Here is a 25,406-nt window from a genome sequence, read left to right on the forward strand (position 1 = left end):
AAAAGAAGAAGAAGAAACACACAATAATGCACAAAAAGCAAATGTAAAAGCAAAAGACAATGCAGAGCTAACCGACTTACCGAGCACACGGCAACACTTATACAGTTTTACTTCACAGACGGCGCCGACAACACATATACTCAAAGCAAAAGAAAAAGGGACCACCCTCCACTATGAGGGGGCAGACGGCCTGGAGCCTAGACCACGTCGAGCCTACCCGTCTGGTGATGAGCCGCAAAATGGCGCTGGTGCCCCGACTCCGCGGGCCTCGCTGGGACTGCCTGGTATGGGGTGGGAACGGTGCCCCCTTCTCGCACTATCTCAGCCCGGGGGGAAACAGGAGGGGGGTTGTTGATGCTCGGGGGAAGGAGGATATCTCCCTGTCTCGGGTCCCGTGACGAGCGTCTCCACCACGACCTCGGTCGCGTTGCCGGCCTCTCCCCTCCGCAGCTCCCCGACTCTGACACGAGCACCCCCTCGACCGCCTTCGCCGCCGCCACCTCTCCAACTCTCCACAGCTCCGTCCAACCGCCTTCTCCGACTCCTCTCCTGACTGGCTCTTCCCAACTCCACCGACTCCACTTGACTGACTACTACTGCTTCTTCTTCCCAACTCCACCGACTCCCAACTGCTCTTCTTCCCAACTCCACCGACTCCGAACTGCCTCGTTTGGCGAGCGAACGCAGCCCTTTATAGCCCCCGGGACCTCGCTCCTTCGCCTTCGACCCTTCACCTCTGGCTGGCTCCCCATTGGACCGAGGAAAAGTGGGCGTGAATGCTTTTTGATCCATGAATTTGCATATAGCGATATTACTCCAACGCACCTGGAGGCGGGGCCAAATCGCCCCACGCTCGCCGATAGGACGGAACAGAAGTGGGCGCGAGTCGTTTTTGATCCGTTTTCTTCGGAAAGGCTGTGATGTTTCTGCACACGCTGCTCGGTGCGCGCCCTGCACGAGTCCAGTATCGGTGCCCACAAGCGGCGCGGAAATGGCGGTGATGCGATAGTTGCGAGAGCGAGATGTGACGGTAAAGGTCATGGCTGTTAGCGTTGTTGTTGTTGTGAAGCGGCGTTGCGGCTGGTGGTTGTTGTGTGATGGCTGTTGAGACGTGGTTGGTGGTGGTAGTCATGGCGGCTGGTCCAAAATAAAGATAGTAAAAGAAAAACGGCTATCTAAAAGGGTCGCAGCCCGCATGAATGACATTTATTCCCTCTAAACAACGGGTTTGGGCCTAACTACACATATACTTACAGAGATATCTCACCTAAGGGACCTGAATGGTGGTTTGCGAATTTCGTCAACCACAACAATATCATTGGAATCCTTCTCGATGTCTATGGGACTATCGCTTTCCCATCGCTGACAGGACGGTGGTCTCTCTGTCTTCTCCCTCACTTTTTCTGGACTTGCACCCTCTGCCCTCTCCGTGCTTTGTCCCTGCCAGGTAACTGCAGGACGCATGCGGTCCACCGCAGCCCACTCCTCGTGAAACTACATAAATCCAGACCCACTGCACACCTCCACTCATTTAGTCCTCGTTTTTCCCGCTGTGGAACCACTTTGAACACTCTTCAATCTCATTCTGCCCTCCAGGTCTTCAAGACAGCTGTTCACCACCATCTTAGGTCATTTCCTCTCCAACATCATAATCTTTTCTACCCCTGTTAAACCAACAGTTGGTTTCGGCATATTGGAGTCAGTGTCATTACTGACTACAGTATATACTGTTTTCAACCGAAAAACCTTGAGTTGCTTTCACCGAAAAACAACGTTGCATTGATATAGACGTTTCAAGGAGATGTGCACAAACATTAATCTTTATAAACAGCTGTGTGTGATGGGTAGAGAAAAATTTGGCTCTGTAATTGAGAAAACACATTGATACGGCAAATCGGGCGTTATCAAACATATTGTTGTGGCTTCCACCAGTTCGGCTTGCGGACGAACGCTTTCAGTTAATTGCGGCCGCGCACCCACCGGTTGGGCAATCCAGTCGTAGCTTTCCGGATCAACGCCGAAATCCAGCTATGGGGTAAGGGACAGGACACGAGCAAAAAGACCTACAGCCGTTGTCTATTTACTATGTACATGCACTTAACAATTCTACTTGTTGGACAAGATGCCACAGACTTCCATTCAAAAACCCCAGGGAAGAAAAGAGAGAACAGGGCCCGTAGGCCTTTAATGTTCGGCGGAGCCGTGAAGACCGCAGGAGCTCCGCGAGACCATGCAGGTTACCTGCCACCCTCGTGGTGACTCGCTGGGCCCTGGTTCGGCGACCCTCGGTGTGTCTTGTCGTCAACACGGCAGCTGGTGTATTGGCAGCTCGGTTGGTCCACGCCTAGCCATGCGGCCGGGTCGATCGGGCCGAGCCGACGACGCCTCAGAGGAGTGAATGGGCCTCGCTCTTTCAGAGTTGATGCTCTTTCAAGAGCCCGCCCACTCCTCCGCATCGCTCTGAGCGTCCCCGGGCCCGATCACCTCGGACCGTTATGTCGCTGGCTGGCGACTTCTCTCCGGCGCCTCCACCGATTCACAACTCTGCACGGCTCTGCAGACTTGGCTGGACTCCAGGCTCCAAACTCCACTCAACCCCAACCTCAACTCCAGAGCTCTGTCTTCAACTGGCTCCCACCTCAACTGCTCGGCGTCTCGGTGTCTCGGTTTGCCCTTTTATCAGGTTGGGGGGGGGGTGGTGGTGTTTTTTCTTTCACCTCCGACCTTTCGCCCCCCCCCGGGCTCTGCCCCTTTTGTCATTTTGATCCGATTCTGCCACGGAACGCGGACGTGGGAGAAATCGCCGGCCCTCGACTTCGCTCGTGGATGCCGTTGCCGGTGACCAAATGGCGGCGCCGTGGAGATGAAGGTGAGGAGATGTTTGTTTTAAAATAACGATCACAAAGAATAGTACTTCCTCAAAGATGAACAGCCCGGCACATGAATAGTTCCCTTTCGACATCGGTGGGGAAATCTAACCTGAACATGCACTTATCGACATAACTGTCCTCTGGGGAACCTGTATGGTGTTCTGTGAATTTCCAGAACTGTAACAATATTTTCCTTTGGCACTCACAAAGAGAAACATGTTATCTTTATAAAACACACTGGATTACCAATTGTTTTGGACGCAGTCGTGAGGACAAACGAAAACCTGATAAAACCTCCAGAAGATACGGGATGAAACTTTGCCACCACGGCACTCATATCAGGCATGGCATGTCCACACACCGCAGAGAGTCTGTACGGATCCAAATCTACCCATATGTACCACGTCCGCGTCTGCTGTACATGTACCTCTACCTTGAAGCAGCTGTCGACTGTACATCCCGATTGGGACATGAACTGCACCGCTATCGACTGTGGGGCGCTCCACAAGTGGCTTAAGCATTCAAGCAAGAACTCCAATGGAACGCCTGGCATGGAAACTGATTACCAATTGCCGTTGATAAACCGATCCACCCGAAAGCACCCTAACCATGTCCGAATTAGAGAAATGAACATTTCTTTTTGCAGTTGGAATTGCGGCAAAGTTCAATGCTGGATCTTAAATTTAGTAATTCGGCTTAGTTTAAAAGATTCTCAAAGTTATGGCATGTGCGGAAATGAAATAAAGCCACAAATGCTGGCATCTCCAGCTGTTTATAAGCATTGCAATGTATCCAGCGATTTGTGGGTATGATGAACAGGGATTATGAGTGAGGAAAGTGAAGAAAAAAAACTTTGTCGTTAAAACATCGTTGCAGCCTGGACATTCCGAGTCAGGCATGGTTGAGCAGGCCAATAAACATGGTGGCTTCAGACCCCATGAGAGCGGTGCTTGACGATGTGCCTGATGAAGGATATAATTAAATTAAGGCCGTTAATTTTCTTCAAAAGAGGTGTTTTCCTGACGCTGATCCTGCTCACCAGATTTTCTCAGCGGGGGAGTCTCGTGAGTGGAGGAGGCCAGTGGGCCGACCACGTGCCTCGTGGTTGCAGCAGGTTGACCATCATCTCAAGGAGATGGGGATGGCCCTGGCATCTGCCTGGGGGATGGCCAGACGGAGGCCCCTTGAGTACTGGCGGAAAGTGGACGCAGCGACACGCTGTTCTGGCACATGCTCCCACAACTGACCTAGGCGGTGTAGTTGTCGTTGTGAAGGTAATGTTGAGGTAATACATTGTTATGGAAATGGCCCTTACGGGAATATTAAATATATAATTAGCTCAGTTCCCCCATTCCATTAATGTATAGATGGGTTTTGTCGTATAAGGGACGATATGTGTGTGTCGGGAGATGTAACAGACTGTTTTTGTGTTCGTGCTTTGGGAGTGAAACGAGTGAAACGTGAGATCGCTTTTATTCCTTCCTCATTCCGGAATAGGCCCCTCCCAGTCGGCTGAGAGGAGTGGCCAAGAGCGAGGGGTGTGGCCTGGACAGGAAGTGACGCGAAGGGGAGGAGCCTTTGGTCAGGGAGTCGCCGAGACAGACGTGTGTCGCAGGAGCTAGTGTGTCGAGGCGAGAGAGAAAAGAAAAAGGCAGTGGTGAATCGGCCGGCAGAGAAAGCGGAACCTGCACATCGATTTACCTCACGACTCGAAGGAGAAAAAGAAAAGGGGACGAAAGGAGTGCTGTGTGTGAGGAACGGCCGGGTTCTTGAGGCGAGCGAACGAAGGAGGAACCGCTTTGGGTCTGCTGGGAGAGACGCTGAACCGACCTGCTCGTCGGTAATTCGACCGAGAGAGGAACTGAGGGGACGAAGCGGGAGTCGGGCTTCGAGGCGGAAAGGCTGGAGAGGATACGCCGGAGCGTCTGACGGTCCTTGCTCACCTCACGGCTCGACACGTTGTGATCCGCCTGCGGAACTCGGACCTCGACTGGGACCTTGTATGGAGAACAGGCCAGGCCGGGATTCGTGTGCCGAACCCTGGAGAGAGATCGGCGATCTCGCATCGTGGACGTGGCGCGGAGCCAGAGCACGCTGAGGAGAACCGCGCATGCGGTGACTTGGGCGGGAGCTGGAGTGCTGCGCTGCCATTTCTTGCTGCGCAGCACGTTCGAGCGGGAGTTCGAACTCGTGGTAACCCGCTGGTTTTTCCAAGCGACCTTCGTGCTTTTGGGACGCGGTCCTCTCGTTCATGAGCCATCACCAAGTACTCTGTCTTGTCCTGCATGCATGTTTGTTTGCACATGTTGTACAAGGCATATTTCGTAGTAATCCCCTCGAAAACATTTAGCCGTGGTCCGCTAGTTAAGAACGGGTTGATTGTTAATGAAACCACTGTCGTGTTATTGCTTGTGTTGTGATCCCTGATGTCCCCAATAAATCTGGTTAATTCTGATGAAGTTGCCGCTATCGATTAATGCGTGTCGCGTCGAGGAACGATCCGTTCGATTGGCATACAAGACCAAAACGATAACAGATTGGTGGACTCCGCTCAGTCACTGACAAAGCCAGTCTGTAACTCAGGGTTCTATCTCCCCAACTGGTAAGGTACAGGATTACGTTGGTATCGCGATTGAAGATGCGTGACCCGAAGTCTGTGCCGAGCTGGCCGGCGTTATAGACTCCCGGAGACGATGGTGGCGAAGGTGGCACCAGGGACTGGGTCAGATTCCCGCCACCCCGGATCTGCAACAATATATTTTTTAGATGAGTTCCTGTTCTAGGCGGTGTTGTTGTTGTTGTGAAGGTAATGTTGAGGTAATATTTATTTTTGCAGATGAGATCCTGTTCCATGTGGTGTCGTTGTTGTTGTGAAGGTAATGTTAAGGTAATATTTATTTTTTCATCGCAAAAAGACTGTTTAATTTGATATATTTAAGAAATGAATGAAAGAAGAATTCTACGTTCGCTTCTTGGCTTTGCCTATTCCATATTATCTTGTGAATATTACTTAATGCGTGCACATGAGAGAATAGGAAACAACAACACAATACCCCTTAAAATTTGGAATCTGTGGCGTTGGCTATGATCCTTTTGCTTCCGTTTTTTTTTTTAAACGCTGTGCGGTGTAAAACACGATTGGGTTTTATTTATATATTGGGAATATTACTTAACACGTGCACATGATAGAATAGGAAACAACAACAACAACAACAACACTATACCCTAGCAATTTGGAATCCGTGTGGTTGGCTATGACCCTTTTGCTTCTGGTTATTTTTTGTTTCCGGTTTTTGTCATGGGGAATGATGCATGCCGGGAGATAAAGGCATCGTCCGAGACATGAAAGACCCAAATATCAGACATGGTGTATATTTCCTCCACTGATTTTAATAAAGATATCTCTCTCATCATCAAAAAATAATTTTTAATCGTGATTTGCATGATTTGAACACTGATCCCGAATCCAGGCCGAAGTAACCGGAAATTGCGTATACAGTTGTGAACAAGTTATAGGTAAATTCAGAAGCGAATGTAAGAAGAATACTACGTTCACTTCTGGTATTTATTTTTTTCGAGGAGATCCTGTTCTAGGATCCTAATGTTGAGGTATAATGTCGTTGTCGTTGTGAAGGTAATGTTGAGGTATAATGTTGAGGTAATTTTTTAAGATGAGATCCTGTTCTCGGCAGTGTCGTCGTCGTTGTGAAGGTAATGTTGAGGATTTTTTTTTTCAGATGAGATCCTGTTCCAGGCGGTGTTGTTGTTGTTGTTGAGGTATAATGTTGAGGTAATAATTTTTTAAGATGAGATCCTGTTCTCGGCGGTGTCATCGTCGTTGTGAAGGTAATGTTGAGGATTTTTTTTTTTTTCAGATGAGATCCTGTTCCAGGCGGTGTTGTTGTTGTTGTGAAGGGAATGTTGAGGTAATGTTAATTTTTTAGATGAGATCCTGTTCGAGAAGGTGTAGTTGTCGTTGTGAAGGTAATGTTGAGGATTTTGTTTTTTTCAGAAGAGATCCGGTTCTTGGCGGTGTTGGTGTTGTTGTGAAGGTAATGTTGAGGTAATATTTATTTTTTTAGATGAGATCCTGTTCTTGGCGGTGTCGTTGTGAAGGTAATGTTTCGGATTTTTCTTTTTTTCAGAAGAGATCCGGTTCTCGGCGGTGTGGTTGTTGTTGTGAAGGTAATGTTGAGGTAATATTTATTTTTGCAGATGAGGTCCTGTTCTCAGCGTTGCATTTGTTGTTGTGAAGTTAATGTTGAGGTAATATGAATTTTTTTCGATGAGATCCTGTTCTCGGCGGTGTAGTTGTTGTGGTGAAGAGAATGCGAAGGTAACATTTCTTTTTTCAGAGCAAAAAGACTGTTTAATTTGATACTTTTAAGAAGCGAATGTCAGAAGAATTCTACGTTCGCTTCTCGGCTTTGCCAATTCCATATTAGTCAGATTTTCTTTAATGTAACAACACCAACGACAACAACACCAACGATAACAACGCCATCTTCACTTCCATCCTGACGCCATTATGATTAAGCACGCGGCCAGAGGTGAGGAGGTGGCGCAGCCACAAAGGCCTCCGCTCGAGACTCCGCCTCCCGTGCGTCTGTCCAATGGAGGGTGGCCAGGGAATCGCGCGATGGTTCTGGCCAATCAAGAGGGGAATGGTGAGGATAAGAGGCCCCTCCCTCTGAGAGAAAGAAAGGTTGGTGATCTTTGGATGAGGAAGGGAGATTGGTCTGATCCTGTTGGCGGCGTCTGCGCTCATCAGATTCCAACGCTCGTTGGTCATGTCGGGCACGGGTCGTAGCTCGACGATGCTGGTCTGGTCTCGTCCTGGTTCGCTCGTCTCGTCGAAGACCGCACGAGGCGGGAAGATCCATGTCGTCCTGGGTCTTTGTGTGTGCATGTGCGTGTCCTGTGGGCCCCTTCTTCAAGTAGGAATGGTTAAGTGCTTTTTGCCTGTACATTGACTGCATTGATGTTATAGTCGGTTTTGTTCTGCTCTGTGTTTCCCCTTTTCCCTATTGTGAATAAATACCCCAATTGTTCAATGTTTCAGCTCGTTCGTGTCAATTCCTCCATTGATTTAGCGTGCTGCGTGTTTGAAAATTAGCCAGGCCGTTGCCGTTGTAATGGGATATTTGGGACCGAAGGATCTCGTCGATCAAACCGCTCGGATCGCACACGGAACGAGTACACGAAGCGGCTCGTTCCGTACGTGAGCCGTCGAGGGTGAATTTCCCTGGTAGGTTGGACCACGTGGGTATTTAGGTAAATTGAAATTGGCAATCGACCCGATTCCACGTGGTCTGTCTATTGGCGAACTTCGGTCCAAAAAGGGACGCGTACTTTTCCGAAGAAGTGCTATCTGAATTCCGGGCGATCGGTCGAGCCGACGATTGCTCCCTCGAGCGGTCGTGCTCGCGGCCGACGCCCGCCCCCGCAACAATATTTGGTTCTATTTTATGATTTTTTTTTTACCATTCTCAATTTGACTCACAGTTTTCCCATAAGGAGTTTCTTATCTCTCCGACAGTCTGCACCTGGCAGAGTAATGGCAGATTGCATTGCACTTCTCCATCCATTGATTAGAATGTCATCAATTTGATTTCTATGTTGCTCATCAGGTGAAATCCCCATGTACAATTTACAATTGGGTTGTTTAAACCACATGCTCACAATGACGTGCTCATTCTCCACACAGATCTCCAGCATTCACTCACCTGGCTCATTTTGAATACCAAGTCCATGCATTCCTGCAATCCCTGGTGCTCCTGCTTCTCCATTTTTTTCATTCCAGTCTCCCATCATAATGAATACATCTTCATTCGGCGCATGTTCTACCAGTTCCTGCAAATTTCCATAAACACTTCAACATTTTTTTCATCCTCTGCTGAAATTGGAGCACATTTCGTGTGTGCAGCAGTATCATTTTACCTTTTCTTTCATAACATGTGAATACATTTTAGCTTGAGTTGAACTGGGTTTTCTGGCAGGGGTTTTGAGAGTTTTTACCATTGTGGTTGAATGAAGAAGTGACTCGGAATCTGAACGTGTCGGACGTCTTTTCTTCCTCACTAAAATCTGAGTGATGGTGGTGTTCACTGGATGTCCTTTCAACCTCAATGATATTAACCTATCATTCACTGGACTAGCAAAGTACCCGACCTTTGGGCGATCTTGTTCCAAGCATGCAACACGTTTGTCTGACGCATACTTTTACTTGGGCGATGTATAAGCAACTGACAGCTCTCTGTAAGCCAAAAAACCCCAAAAAAGAATCCCATGAAGTTATGTGCACGAAGCAAAAACATAGCTACTGCCTATAATTCAAAACACCTCACCACACTGGAAAACGTGGGGACAGGAATACTGAACTGTAAATGGTGGAGACTTGCAATACCATCCCTCACCTGGAGGCGGCGCTACACAACACACATTTACATCGAGAATTTGAGTCCCTCCCCCTCCCTCCAAGACCACCGGCATAGATATAAACACCTCGATACATTAAGTGGGGTTATGCTGATCCATTGTCGCAAGTTTGGATGGAATGCACCCACAACTGTCGTAGTAGCGTGACAAACAAATGCCGGTCCTTCAATTATAGTAAGGATAAGAGAAGAAAGGGAGAAGTGATTGTGAATTTAACGTTCCATCTTTCTTGATTTTTAACATTTTTCTGAACAAACGGCAACAGGAACAACGCAGGTATTTTAGGTTGAAGGTTCCCTGTGTATATTTGTGTAACGTTGTTTAGAACAGGAAGAAATGGGGAGGGGAAGAAAGAGAGTTGGGGGTGAGGGTGCATCGATTTGGAAGATGGAGATTGAGATGTTGGGAAGTTGGCGGGGGGAAGGCTGGGGGATTGTGGACTTGGGGTTGGAAGGGGGATTGAGTACTTGAAGAAGAAAGGGGGAGAGGAGGACAGAGTTTGGGTGTGGTGGTAAGTGGAGGGGGGGAGGGGTCAGGTCAGGTCAGGTATGGGAGCATGTGCCAGAACAGCACGTCGCTGCGTCCACTTTCCGCCGGTACTCCAGGGGCCTCCGTCTGGCCATCCCCCAGGCAGATGCCAGGCCCATCCCCATCTCCTTGAGATGATGGTCAACCTGTTGCAACCATGAGGCACGTGGTCGACCCACTGGCCTCCTCCACTCATGAGACTCCCTCGCTGAGAGAATCTGGTGAGCAGGATCAGAGTCAGGAAAACGAGCCACATGTCCATACAGCCGCAACTGACGCTCACGGACTATGCAGGTAACAAATCTCATCCGAGTCCCTCTCAGCAACCGCTCGTTGGACACAAAATCCGACCAGCGATAGCCAAGGATTCTCCGAAGAGACCTGGTACCAAAGGAATTAAGTCTCCATCTCAGATCCTTGGTCAGAGTCCAAGTCTCGCACCCATAGAGCAAGACTGGAAGTACCAAGGACCTGAAGACTCGGACTTTCGTCCTCCCGCACAGGTACCGGCAGCGCCACACCCCATGATCCAGTGAATCCATGACTCCCCAGGCCAGACCCAGACGTCTATTGACCTCTGACTCACAGCCAGCAGAGACATGAATATCACTGCCAAGGTAAGTGAATCTCTCCACGACCTCAACATCCTCACCACAAACAGACACAGACAGGACAGTAGCATCCAAGATGTCACCGAAAGCCTGGATCTTAGTTTTGACCCAAGAAACCCGTAATCCCAACGGCTCCGACTCCTCATTCAGCACCTCGAGGGCCCCCAAGAGGATGTCTAAAGTCTCCGCAAAGATGACTGCATCATCTGCAAAGTCAAGGTCCGAGATCTTGACATTCCCAAATGACGCACCGCAGCTTGATCTCTCCGACATCCTCCCTAAAATCCAGTCCATACAAGTGCTGAAAAGTGTGGGGGCAAGTACACATCCCTGACGAACTCCAGTAACAACTGGAAATAAGTCAGAGATGGTACCACCACACTTCACAGCACTCTCAGTACCAGAGTAGAGTTCAGACATCAGATCGATCAGTTTTGGTGGCACCCCACGAAGACCAAGAATCCTCCAGAGGACATCCCGATTCACTGAATCGAACGCTTTACAGAGATCAACATAGGCTGCAAGCAGCCCCTGCCGAAACTCTCGACTGCGTTCGGTGAGGACACGAAGTGCAAGGATACGGTCAATCGTTGACCTCTTTGGTGTAAAGCCTGACTGCTCTGGACGCTGGTGCTCAAGCAGATGGTGGCGAACCCTATCGAGAATTATCCGAGCAAAGACCTTGCCCGGCACTGAGAGCAGCGTCACCCCTCGGTAGTTGTTGCAGTCTTGGCGATCACCCTTCCCTTTCCAGAGAGGGACAACAAGGCCCCTCTTCCAGTCAGTTGGGTTGATGCCTGTGTTCCAGGCAGAGCACAAAACTGCATGCAACGACACGAGTGCAGCATTTCCACCAGCCTTGAGAAGTTCGGCATGGATGCCACAGATCCCTGGAGCTTTGCCCCGTTTCAACTGGTTCACCGCAGCCCGTGTTTCCACAAGCGTAGGTGGACCACAGTTGATTCGAGGGTCAGCAACAGGGATTGTAACACCCTTGACGTCCAACTCGACAGTTGGGGGATCAGCCTGGTACAACCGCTCAAAGTAACCGGCCCAGCGGGCCTTCACTTCAGACTCCTCTGTCAAGAGCCTACCACTCTCTGCTCGAACTGCAGTGCTCCGAGGGATGGGCTTGGATGAACGTAATGCGCGAATTCCCCTGTAAGCGGGACGAGAATCACCTGTCCACAGGTGATGCTCTACCCCCTCACAGATTCCTCGCACATAGGCCTCGTTGTCCACCCTCAGTGCACGTACAGTTTTACGCCTCAGCTCCCTGAACAGCTCAGCTCTGCCATTCAGCCTGGCCCTGCGACTCTGGTCAATGGTATCCAGTGTCCCTTGAGAGACAAAATTCTTCTTTGCCCTGCGGTGAGCTCCAAGGCATCCACCGGCAACATCAAGGACGGTGGTCTTGAAGGCGCTCCACAACTCTTCAGGACCCCCCAAAGCACCCAGACCCCCCAAGTGTCCACTCAGCCTGTTCCCAAACTCCTCAGCAACTCTCTCATCCCTGAGCTTGGCAACATCCAGTCTCAGCTGGGATGGTACCATTCTCCAGGATTTAAGGTGCAGCTTTAGAGTTGCTCCAACAAGCCTGTGGTCAGTATTGAGGAACTGAGCACTCCGGTAGACCCTGCAGTTCTGGATCATCCTCCAACGACCGTCAATGAGGACATGGTCAATCTCCTTTGCCACACCGCCAGCGTTGGAATACCAAGTCCAGCGATGAGCTTGTGGGCGCTGAAACCATGAACCAGCCACCCTAAGTCCATGACTTCTTGCAAAGTCAAGGAACTTAGTGCTATTCTGGTTCATAGTTCCTGACCCATGGGGACCAACACACACCTCATAACCGTTCCTATCAGTTCCAGTCGATGCATTGAAATCCCCAAGACTAGAAGTGTATCTCGTCTGGGGCACTGATCAACCACAGACTCGAGTGTGGCGTAGAATGCATCCTTCACGGTGAGATCACTCGCCTCAGTCGGAGCATAAACAGAGACCAGGGAAATGACACCTAAGGAGTGACGAATCCTTGATCTCATAATACGCTCGTTGACCGGTGTTACCTCAATTATCATTTGGGTCAGCTTATTGGACACAGCTACAGCAACTCCTTGGGCATGGTAACCATCAGAGCGACCAGACCAATAGTAGGTGTAGCCACCCACCATTATCTCGCCGCAATCCGGTCTCCGAACCTCAGAGAGAGCTGCAATCCCGATGTCCAAACACTTGAGCTCAGATGATAACAGAGACAGGTGATCATCCTCTCTTCGGGATAGGACATTCCAGGCACCCACCCGAAGGGACCGCCTCAGGTTAACCCAAGGAGACCGCCGTCTGGTGGACGACACCTCAGCACCACTCCGACACACTCTCCTGCAATCTGACCCAGGGATGTTACCCCGTGGTTTCCCTCCTATCAAAGATTGGGGGTCCCGAAGGCTTTGCCCCAATCCTGTCATCCGGTGAGCTGCCCTGCGAAGGGAAGCTGCACAGGAGGGACTCCCACGGAGTGGGTTTTCAGATTTTTTTGCGTTTTTGAGGAGGGGTGGATATCAGATTTCGGAAGGGGGGGTTAAAGACGTTGGATTGTGTTGGGTGTGGGGAAGGGGGGGTGAGCATTAGGGACCTGATGTCATATTTTGCATGATGCAGAATTTTCATGGGTCAATGATCATCCTGTTGTGTCTTTTTGATCCTCCAGCTATTTTGTGTCCTCTGAGTCTATTGTGTCTTCGGGGTCTTTTGGATGCCCTACGTCTTTTGGCTCCTCTGGATATTTTCGGTTTTCGGGGTCCTCTGGGTCCTTTGGGTATTTTAGGTGTTTTGGGTCTTCAGCATATTTTTGGTCTTTGGGGCCTTTGGGGCATTGTTGGGTCTTTGGGATCTTTTGGGTATTTTAAGGTCTGAAGTCTCTTTCAGGTCTTTTGGGTCTTTTAAGGGTATTTCGGGTCTTTGGGATCCATTGGGTTATCGGGGTCTTTTCAGTCTTTTGGGTCTTTTCAGTCCTTCGTGTCTTTTGGGTCCTTGGGAGTGGTGGGGGGCTCTTTTGGGTCCTCTGGATACTTTAGGTGAAGTATTTCAGGATACAATTGTGGGTGATGTCAGGTCAAGGGTCCAACCAATAGGTGAAGAGCGGATATACAAACATTGAAACATACATCCACACACATATTCACATCCACTTGCTCCATTATATATCGATTATATTCCAATATGAACTCTGGTACTCTGTCATCATCTCTTGCAAATCACTGCTGCTCCATTTCTTCAACCTCAATGATATAAACCCACCATTCACTGGGTTATATCCCAGTACTGACTGTGCCACTCTCTCATGATCTCATTGCAAATCACTGCCGCTCCATTAATATTACAGGTTTTGTGAACAGAAAAGAACACTTTGTTATCGGCCGATTGAAACTGCCTTAAACCAGTCCATCTCAGTTCATTTCTCCCCAAAATATCAGTTCTTGTCCTCTCCATCTCTCTTTTATTATATCTCACTTTCCCTGATTCATTGACCTTACATTCCATCTTTCAATGTTGTGAACGATTGAGAGGCTCAGAGTTCGTGTTTCAGTTCTGCCGACCTCAGTGACTGCATTCCATTGCGACTGGACAGCAGTTGAAGAGATCGACATCAACCATCTTGATGAATAAGAGTATCATCTAACCGTCCCAAGTGGACATATCCCATAATCAGCTCTCTTTCACTCCTCGTTTACCAAACAACAGAGTACTTTCAAGTAAAATATAGGAAGAGTAAATTGGTGAAAGTAAATCTGTGTTGGATATGTCAAGGGTGTGAAGTGCTCATTGGTCTTGCCGAATAAATTCTCATTTCCTTCTGTACATTTGAGTCGTATGTTAAAAAGAAACATAAACAAATAGAAATAAACATCGATATGGAAAATTTCAGTCAGTTCAATAAGCAACACAGTCTTCCTCTCAATTCTGAAGTCCATAGAAACTTTGAATTCGTATCGAGTGTTCAGTGAGACAAAGTCTGTTTTTATTCCCCATGTGCTGGCACCACAGTTGACAGGTTGAGGGTTCATGGAAGAGATCACTTTCAGCTTTTGTGCAGCAGTCAGCTTAATTTTTAAGGGATAAGGAATATAATATTCAGGGTGAATTCACCCTCGGCACAGAATGACGTCAAGACTGCAGCCCTTTGGGTACTTGGATGGATTACACATGGTTCCGTGGAATTGAGGTCAGAAGGTCAGTCCGCATTGAAAAGGCGAGAGAATGTTATATAATCTGAATCTGACAAAAGTGTAAAAACACATCTGGATATCTCCTTCAACCAACACTCAAACTGAGCTCAAATAATATCTCCAACCAGACTTTCAGATGCTTTATATAATTATTTATATCTGAAATTTCCCTTAATAAACAGAATAAATTAAAATAATAGGTAATTCTATTATACTGAATAATGATTAAAGATTACTTGAAGGGTCAGTCTGTTTTGGGCACCTTTACTCGGCAGATTGATCATCTTTCAATTCAGAAAAGAGATACAAGATCATTTCAAATGAAAATATATATCATTGAAATAGATACATGTTCAAGCACATAGAATTGTAATAATCATGTCATATTTGAGTACATTTTCCATTGAAGGTTCACAACCATACATTTACTTTTCAATCAAGTTTAATTACCAACATTTTATTATTATTTTTATCACCCTCAAACCCATTTCGCGAATTTTGGAGAAATTTGCATCGACATTCTCTTATTGTGTTCATATATCCAGATATCTCGACGTGGTGCTTGTCGCTCTATCGTCAGCAGCCCTTTTCACCGTTCCTTCTCCCCTCGCTGTGAAAAGTTCCATTTCACGACTCGATGTTTCTAAGAATGTGCAGGAATAACAAAGGAAGTGATAAAATCGTTCTCAGTTTGATTATTGAGATATGATTGGTTAATTCTTGAATCAAAAGTTATCATTGCATTTTCGAACATTCGGGATGAAATTTCTCCATGATCTGTGTAAGAGGGATGAGGATTTTGGGATGGAGGAAGCATGAGTGTTTGTGTGTGGGATGTGCCATGACGTTTGTACGAGCGGTTCCCATGACAACTTGTGATGATGTTGCCACAATCAATCGATCAATTCATCTACTCTGGATGTTTTGTAATCTGAAAAAGAGGTTCACACAAAGAGTGGTCCAGATTGATGTTTTTCAGAAAAACCACCAACAAATATCAACTGGAAAATGCAAAAATTCTTCCAGAACAAGATGATCATCTTCGAATTGGATCAATATCCAAGCTCTGTATAAATTAACTCTCCCAAACAGATGGTAATTAAAACTCACCAAAGAGGAAATTGTTGATTCTATTTCATGTTTGGATTTATCACTTTTCGCCGACCGGCGTTGCTAGTCTTCTTCCTCCAGTGTAAAAGAACTGAACACAGAAAAAAAAACATTTGATGGAGTTTGATCAGCATCAACAAAAGTTCCATTAGTAACAAGGAAGCCGTCACAGTAATGTGCAAATCAGTTGGATTGTTCATCTCTTTACAAACGAGTTGAGATCTTCACTCGTCACTCAGTCCGAGAGGAGATCATATTCCCTTGGGATGTTGAAGTGAGACGGTGTATTGTGTCTACAAGAGGATGTCAGGACTGATTTCTCCCAGTGAAATGTTTGATTCAAGTGATAACTATCCACCCTCCCTATCCCACCATACCCATTTTACCACCTCTCCTGTGGTTTATCTCTGTCCTCCGACCATCTACAATAACTCCTGGTTGTACAAGTTCTTCCAGCAATCGCTCCCAGGTTAAACTTTCAAAATCCCGAATGACTGCACACTTCGACTCCTTTGTTCCTCAGTTTTTCCATCAGGGTTTACAAAGGGTATGATACGACCAATCAATTTGGTGCCATATCATGGTGAAAGTTTGGTTTTGTTCAAGAATCTTTGTGTTATGTCTCATCTGTTAAATCACAACTTCGTAACTCTCATATCATTAACACCAACTTCACCTGCTCGACAAACTTGCGGCATTTTATTCCCAACCGGCTGTTTTTAATGACAAATTGAACAATCCACATGATCGTGAATACAGGTTTGGAGAATCCTATACATTGACTTCCTTCACTCGACCTTTCCAGACACGGTTCAATCCCTCCTCCTTCCACACATTGAAATATACAGTGTACTGTTAATCTCATATCACATCCTTACCTACCCATGATCTTTTGTACCCCCATTAACCTAAAAGAACCAAGCCCAACCCTCTTATTTACAGTGATTTATTTTGTCACTTCCCACACCCCACCAATCGTTTCATGTTCGTTCATTCTCTTGCTTAATGTTTCCAATTCACTGAGCTCTCGACTATAGAGGAACTACCGGCCGATGAGAGTGCGTTTGCTGATGAGACCACGCCGCCGCCATATTTGGACTCCCTTCTGACCAAAAGTTCCAGAGTAAAGAACGTGGAAAAAAAAAATCAAAGATTAGCAAGTTTTTAAATAAACTGAATTTTAATTTTTTATCGGGCTCTTTCATGTTGTGGTGATCACTAAGATGGTGGCCAGTGACTTCAGTGTTTTTCATCAAACCAGTGATCTAGTTATATTTGGATGAGTGGTCTAACTGTGTCCCCATTGTCAGATTTTTACCTTTTTTCATCCAATCACACGTCGTTCTTCACTGAGTCTCGATGTTGTTCTTAAAAATAACAGCCTTTTGGGGTTCATTTTCAAGGAAAATGCAAATTTATAATTGGTCAGGTCAGTTGGGAGGGCCTGATGGATTTGCACGAGGAAGAGTCATGAGAGTAAGAGTTTTGCAAATACACTCACATTTTCTCCAATAGTAGCATCTAAAACATGCTGATTTGGGAGTCGTGGTTTTGGAAGATATACTTGCTGATCCTAGAGAGAGAGGGAGGAGAGAGAGAAGGGGGGGGGAGAGAGAGAGAGCGATAGAGATAGAGATATCATTTTGATGAATTGTATAAATTGCAAACTCATGAAAAAGAAATTTCAATCAATCAACAACTAAAGACCATTTCCACCATGTCTTCCTTTGCCACCGATGTCACTTGTTTGAATTTCCAACAACTTCTCTGGAGACAGCAAGGGCTTCTCTTTGAATATTCCAGAATATGTGATGTGACATCACGTGTGTGTTTCAACCATTTGGGGAGAATCTGTCGCTGTCTCCATGAAATTACTGGGAAATCAAACGAACATGCATTTTAAATAAAAGTTTGTAAAGTGAATGAATCGATACCAAATGATCACATATCGGAATTATCAGTTTTGGCAAATCTGATATTTGTGTTATTTTATTGTCTTTGTGTTTATAAGGGCGGTACGACCAAGACATCATCATCACCACCTCCTTCCCTGACAGTGATTTGACACACAAAGCAGTAAAAAACATTCCGATTGCAGAATGTGAAGAAACACTACCCCCCCTCCCCCCACCCGGGCAGTACTCTTCAATAGTCTGGAATTAAACAACAAGGAGTTTGAGTTTCTCCATGTGTAGTTTATTGACTTGAATGAATCATACATGAATTAATTCCTCCGGTAGCAGAACACCACGACGAGATACAACCAGTGGGAACTGGGAAGAACATGAGGATAGCTTGTTCCCGTTACGTTTAGATTGAAGGAATTTAAATACAGGGGTAAAACGAGAGCACCATGAGAGCCCCATTCCAGAGGAGGTAATCGGCAGGTTTGGAGGTAATCAGGTGTTCTCAATGTTTGAACAAAATGACTCCTGCAGGTCCTACGAGATAGGATAGTGTATTGTTGTTTACTTTCAGCAACCCTTTTGGAAGATATTGTTTCAACACTAATGCCTTTCGGACTCTGCCAAATTAATTTCTGCTCGACTGGAGTTCGTTTGTTGCAATTGTTTTTCTTTGTGTGTTTTCAGGAATTGAGGGGGGGGGTGGGGTGGGGTGGGGGAGTGGTCGTTTTAGCCACTAATGTGAGCTTTTCAACATTGAGGAGGAACATATCCTCCATCTTTTTTGAAAAAAAAATTGATGACGTTCATTTTCATGACGAGGCAGAATTTCAAATTTACGACTTGACTGCACCGGAAACCATGAGTGGTGTGCAATTACAGACCTGTAGTTATTATGTAATTGCTGTAAATCTCAGTTTTATGTCATTGTTTGAATGTGCTGAAAGGGGAGCCGAAAGTTATGAGCACTCACCTCTGAGCTATGGAGCCTCGGTTCGAATCTCTACCGAGCTATAAATTGGCATTCTGATGATTTGCACACCTGTTGGCACTGCATCGCAGGGACGGCACCATCTCATTGATATTAATTTTCCACAATAACTACAGTGTGGTTAATCAGGGTTTACCAAGGGTATTATACAACGAATCCATTTGGAACCATGTCATGGTGAAAGTCACTGGTTTTGTTCCGTAACCTCTCTGTGTCATGTCCAATCTGCCAAACACAAATGAGTAACTCTAAAATCATTAACATCAACTTCACCTGCTCGACAAACTTGCAGGATTTTACGCCCAAACTTTTGTTTCATGGAAAACCAAACAATCCACATGATCATGAATACAAGTTTGGAGAATCCTCTACATTGACCCTCTCAAACTAAAGGGTCTCCATTCCTGCCCTGCTACACATTCTTAAAACCACCCACAAAACAATGATCTCTGTAATACCTGCTCTCTTTTGTACCTGCACCACCATCTTCACTTGCTTATCAATTTCCAAAATGTGTTGCACTCAATAATCGAAAACACGAAAAACCAGAACCACCATTAACAACATCGAAAAAAATATTCCATAAACCCAACATCGATAAACCAACCAACAACCGAAGATGGCCTTCCTCACCACTGGCTTTACTCACCACTGGCTTTGCTCTGCAGCTACGAATGTCCAAGCAGAGAATCAACAGCAGTGGTATCAAGATCCAGGACCTCATCGTGGATGGGTAGAGACCCGAGAGAGCAAGAGGAACAAGAAAACTCGTTCTCACACCGCACTGACTCTTGTTGAAAGAAATGTTGTGAATGAAGGTCCAACTTGGCTGGAAAAACAAAAGGTAGAGATAAGGGAGATGATGAAACTGCTTTCACTGGGCTCAGTTGTGGAGGTAGAACGTGTTGGTGTTCATGTGTTACCATCCTTATATAACATGGATTGTTCGCCGTGACATCGAAATCAGGAAAATATTAACAGTAAACAAGTTTATTGTTTCATTTAATCAAACCTTATAGTGACATATTTGAAAACGTTCTGTCCTGTTAGAACTTGCTGAAATGGCATTCAGGTACATTCCAGGTGAAGGAACCACTGCCGTGATTGGTCGAGAGTGGGACAGTTCATGGTTGAGTTGTTTCCCAAGTCAGCGAAACATTTGGGTTTTATTTTTGAAAACCATCTTAGTTGGAGGTGTGTGTTGATGAAAGATGGCGGTATTTGTGAAATCCTGAATTCACCATTTTTTTGAGCAATGTGTTTATTTCATTCTCCAGGCCTTGGTTTTGTCATTTTAGGTTTGGTCGCCGGTCACAGATGACATATTTAACCTGATGATACCTGATGCGTGAATGGTCTGCAACTAAGCTGGCTTCTCCACCTTTCTACAGTTGAGGAGGATGTCGCATGGATCCATCTTAGGATGTGAGGAGGTAGAAAATCCTCACCTTGGTCAGGTCTGGATTCTCACACCATTGGTTTCTTGCATCATTCTCAGAACCCCAGTAACCAGTTCCATCCATGTTCATGTTATCCCTGACCTGCCACTCAGCACCATTTATTTATTTATTCTACTTTCTCAACAACCCTCTCAAAGAGGTTCAGTCACTCAAACTCTTGGGTCTCACTCTCAGCCATGACCTCTCTCGGGAAAGAAACATTTTAAAGTTGGCCTCCAAAGGGAGATGCTGACTGGGCATACTCTGTCATGCAAAGTCCTTCCTTGGCACACCTGAGCTCCTATCCACCAACAAGGCTTTCATCCACACCTTGATGGAGTACTGCTCTCCCCTCGTGGCTGGCTCCTCTGCCTCACATCTTGCTCAGCTTGACGCCGTGGAAAACAAGGCCTTCAATATTGTTGCGGATTCGCGCCCGCCGGCGTGCGAACGGCCACGTAACTCGAATCGCGGCACGTCGCCCACCGGACGGACAATCCCGTCGTGACCCTCTCGGACTAACGCCGGGAACTAGTCACGGGTGGGCCTTTCGGCCTCACCACGATCGTGCCAATCGGCCCCCGCGTGGGATAGGGTTGCTCGCCAAATTCGACCTACCTAAGTACCCACACGGAGGGTAGACTGGGCGACCGCACCTCGCCGCAGGTCAACTTCGGAGACGGGCCACTTTAAGCGACCCGTTCCGTACTATCGGGATAACCGAGCGGTGTTATCGTCAACCTGGACGGTTCGATTAATTATCGGGTGTTTTCGCCCACGACCAACCCTTTACGTGAAGTAAGATGGAGATTCAATAAAGGAAAAGACGAAGCGAAACGGGAAAACAGTTCAACATAAAGCACATTTATTTCGCGATGAACGGAAAGCACACATATACAATTGCACCAAAAGCAAATGTAAAAGAAGAAGAAGAAACACACAATAATGCACAAAAAGCAAATGTAAAAGCAAAAGACAATGCAGAGCTAACCGACTACCGAGCACACGGCAACACTTATACAGTTTTACTTCACAGACGGCGCCGACAACACATATACTCAAAGCAAAAGAAAAAGGGACCACCCTCCACTATGAGGGGGCAGACGGGACTGGGGCCGAGACCGCGTCGAGCCTACCCATCTGGTGATGAGCCGCAAAATGGCGCTGGCGCCCCGACTCCGCGGGCCTCGCTGGGACTGCTTGGTATGGGGTGGGAACGGGGCCCCCTTCTCGCACTATCTCAGCCTGGGGGGAAACAGGAAGGGGGTTGTTGATGCTCGGGGGAAGGAGGATATCTCTCTGTCTCGGGTCCCGCGACGAGCGTCTCCACCACGACCTCGGTCGCGTTGCCGGCCTCTCCTCTCCGCAGCTCCCCGACTCTGACACGAGCACCCCCTCGACCGCCTTCGCCGCCGCCACCTCTCCAACTCTCCACAGCTCCGTCCAACCGCCTTCTCCGACTCCTCTCCTGACTGGCTCTTCCCAACTCCACCGACTCCACTTGACTGACTACTACTGCTTCTTCTTCCCAACTCCACCGACTCCCAACTGCCCTTCTTCCCAACTCCACCGACTCCGAACTGCCTCGTTTGGTGAGCGAACGCAGCCCTTTATAGCCCCCGGGGCCTCGCTCCTTCGCCTTTGACCCTTTACCTTCGACCCTTCACCTCTGGCTGGCTCCCCATTGGACCGAGGAAAAGTGGGCGTGAATGCTTTTTGATCCATGAATTTGCATATAGGGATATTACTCCAACGCACCTGGAGGCGGGGCCAAATCGCCCCACGCTCGCCGATAGGACGGAACAGAAGTGGGCGCGAGTCGTTTTTGATCCGTTTTCTTCGGAAAGGCTGTGATGTTTCTGCACACGCTGCTCGGTGCGCGCCCTGCACGAGTCCAGTATCGGTGCCCACAAGCGGCGCGGAAATGGCGGTGATGCGATAGTTGCGAGAGTGAGATGTGACGGTAAAGGTCGTGGCTGTTAGCGTTGTTGTTGTTGTGAAGCGGCGTTGCGGCTGGTGGTTGTTGTGATGGCTGTTGAGACGTGGTTGGTGGTGGTAGTAATGGCGGCTGGTCCAAAATAAAGATAGTAAAAGAAAAACGGCTATCTAAAAGGGTCGCAGCCCACATGAATGACATTTATTCCCTCTAAACAACGGGTTTGGGCCTAACTACACATATACTTACAGAGATATCTCACCTAAGGGACCTGAATGGTGGTTTGCGAATTTCGTCAACCACAACACTACCCCCTCCCCTTTTTACAGACTCGTCCCGAGTCGTCAAATTTTCGTGTGCCATCATGTGTCGTTTTCCCCGAGTACATTTTACCTACGGATCCCTGAGTGCGACATTCATGGTATTCGTGTCCCCAAAATAAATAACCTGAGGGCTGAGTAACTACCTAAACAAACTCACTCACACGGACGACTTAAATAAAATTGCCGGCGCTAAGACAGACATGCCAGGGGCGCACTCATATTTACAGTACATCTTAACCTTAACTTACAAATTTTACACTAAACCATGGCCCAGGATCACTGAACTCTGCAAAAAGAAAGCAGTTAGCAGGGAGCCAGGCTGCTCGCATGCAGTCTCTGGCTCAAACAATGCAGGTGACAGGGAACGTGGCCGGCTGCTCACTCGCAGTCCAAGGCCTTCCCTTTTGAACTGAACGCAGTGAACCACAACGGTGCATGGGCTGCACAAACACAGTCTCCGTGCCAGCTCAAGTGGCACACGCAATGAGCACAACGAATGGATGGATGAATGGATGCACGCAAACACGGTGCACGGGCCGCCACTGCAGGCCCGTGTTGTAGCTGCCAACAGGGCAGTTCTTGCAGCTTGCAATCTGTTGCTTTTACGATGATCCCGGCGTACATGGAAATGAACGGGGGGGGGGGGCAAAGCAAAATTGAACGGGGCTGGTGAACGTGGGCAGTGGGCATGGCATGGCAAAGGCAGCAGGCAAACACAGCCCGCAGAAGAAGGCCGCTGCAGGCAAACACAGCCGGCAGACGAACTGGCCGGCACAGGCCTCGAAGAAAACAGCTGCAGACGATCCGGCCGGCACAGGCCTTGCAGCAAAACAACAGCTGCCGATGAAGTGGGCCGGCCTTTGCCTTGCAGCAACGCAGCCAGCAGATGAAGCTGGCCAGCTTTTGCCGTTCAGTGGAGGTTGGTGGAGGGAGTGCGGTGGTGCTGGCCAGTCGGAAGGCGGGCTCGGACCTACCCTACGGTCTCCCTCCCAACCTATCGCCTTTGCCTGTCACTGTCTATACCCACTCCCTTAATTTGTCAAACCCCAATTTAGCCCCAACTTATTTATTTTTTATTTTTATTTTTACTTCCCCACTATAAATCGTCCCCTAACCCCCTGTATTGTCCTTGTTCGGCTAACCTATCCTATCACCTAGCCTACTCCCAACCCCTACGTTCCCTTCCCGGAGGGGAATAAGGGAGAGCTAACGTCCTGTGCCGAGGCCCAACGAAGCCTCAGGATGGCCTCCCCAGAGTTCAGCGATCTAACCCAAAGTGGGTCCAGCGGCCCACAACGAGAACGAGGGGATGGATGGTGCGGAGGGGTACACTTCCTAATCTACCCTAACCATTGACTGTTAAACTACCCCGGGCCTTTCAACAAGCGCCTCTCGCTTAAACTATTGGTTCTATAAACCCAGATTCCCGTCGCCTGTGTTGGTGTCCTCACAATTTCGGGCCTCGCCCCCCCAATTTTCTCTCCGTGCCCTCACACGGTCTCATGGCTGGGACGCATGGCTCCCTTTGGCAGGCACGACCCTCTGCCGATTCTCCGACGATGGCACCCCCGGGCACTACACTGCCTCCGAGCCGACCAGCTCCCGAACACCGGGGAGTGCCCCCCATGGCACCTCCCCTGAAACGCACACGTGGGAGGCTGGCTCCCCGGGCCCCTTTCCGAGGGTCACCCGTGCCCACAACACTGCCCACGCGGCTAATGGCGCCCCGGGCCCCCGCACCAAGCAGGCGCACCCGTGCCCACTACGCTATCCCGGCCCCCCATGGGCCCTTGGCCTACCACGGCCGACTAGCCTGGTGCCCGGGGTACCCACTCAGCGATACTCACCTTTCGCAGCCACGCTCCCAGCCCGTCAACAGGGCTCCTGCACCCCTCCAAATTGGTTTCGAGCCGACACTCCCACCAACAACAAAACGACCTCCATTTTTCAATTTAACTAACCCCCTAACTCACTCTACACTGACCCCGGGGTCCCTTGGGCGGGAGTCACTCCTCCCCCCAATCACTCATCGCACCATGCATGCCCCATTCGCTCCACTCACACAGACCCGCTGGCCTCACTCACTCACTCACCAACTCTTCAACACACTCACCGCTGAACTCTGCCATCCTTCTATCTGCATCCCCTAACTAACTCGTGCTCCCACGTCGTCCCTTAAACTACAGCACGTTCCTTTTAACACTACGTAGCTAAACTACGTCCCCTCTACACATTCACAAGTCTGTCACTGTTCCCAAATAAATCATTTTATTTCCCAACCTCAATCTGGCTACAATCCCTCTAACTAATCCATTCCACGGACTCCATGAGGACTTACCCCTGCCCCATGAAGTTGATCTAACAAAGCAAACCCTTCCCCCTAACTAGTTTCCATCCTGTGCCCTGGTAAGGGGGTCTTCCACCCCTTGCCAGGGAATCCTGTGCACCCGAAAGTGAGGCTTACTGTTTTTTTTTGTTTGTTTTTTTCCATGCGCATCACCAGCGCGGCAACTCACAGCTCGCGCACTTTGCACCTGCCCGTGACGTCATGCAGCTGCACGTGTACCTCGTCCCTCCTTGGACGGTACCATCCGGCAGGGATACCCCTCCTGCCGGATTCCAACCCCGCGTGCAGCCATGACGTCACCGTGCGCATAAAAAAAACACAAGCCCCACGTCTCGAGGGGTTCCCCACGCGAACACATGTGCTTTGCCCGTTGGAGCTTAACACACACGATCGCGTGGAGAACCCGTCCGGTCCAAATCCGTAATCCTGCCTAAACTTTGTCCGTCCGCGGGATCGGCAAATCCACCGCGTGCGTTTCCGGACCGGGACTTCACTCTCGCAAGCGAGCACGTGGGGGTCTCGTGCGTTGCACAGCACGGACCTTGTGCTCACTGCTGGGTGAACCCGGCACGGTCCCCGAAACAACTACAGCCGCTACTCGGCTTTCTTTCCTCACATGTCGCCGTCGTCGCCATTCCACACACGCACTCCCGCGTGTTACGACGCTAACACACCTC

At 48.3% G+C, this 25,406-nt stretch overlaps 1 protein-coding gene and 1 long non-coding RNA gene across 2 annotated transcripts in view; one reads left to right on the forward strand and one right to left on the reverse strand.

The window, feature by feature from the left end:
- Positions 1 to 25,406, forward strand: part of LOC147010053 (uncharacterized) — a 301,523-nt gene that overhangs the window by 183,526 nt on the left and 92,591 nt on the right. The window lies entirely within an intron of this gene.
- LOC147010057 (uncharacterized) lies at positions 14,928 to 19,607 on the reverse strand. The gene is made up of 4 exons (XR_015053062.1): positions 19,334 to 19,607; positions 17,291 to 17,362; positions 15,790 to 15,880; positions 14,928 to 15,610 (listed from the first exon to the last, which is right to left on the reverse strand). It is a non-coding gene; the product is annotated as an uncharacterized LOC147010057 (long non-coding RNA).

This window comes from Eptatretus burgeri, chromosome 17, assembly GCF_056783735.1.
Source record: "Eptatretus burgeri isolate ZD-2024b chromosome 17, Ebu_testis_v1, whole genome shotgun sequence".
Classification (NCBI taxonomy): Eukaryota; Metazoa; Chordata; class Myxini; order Myxiniformes; family Myxinidae; genus Eptatretus; species Eptatretus burgeri.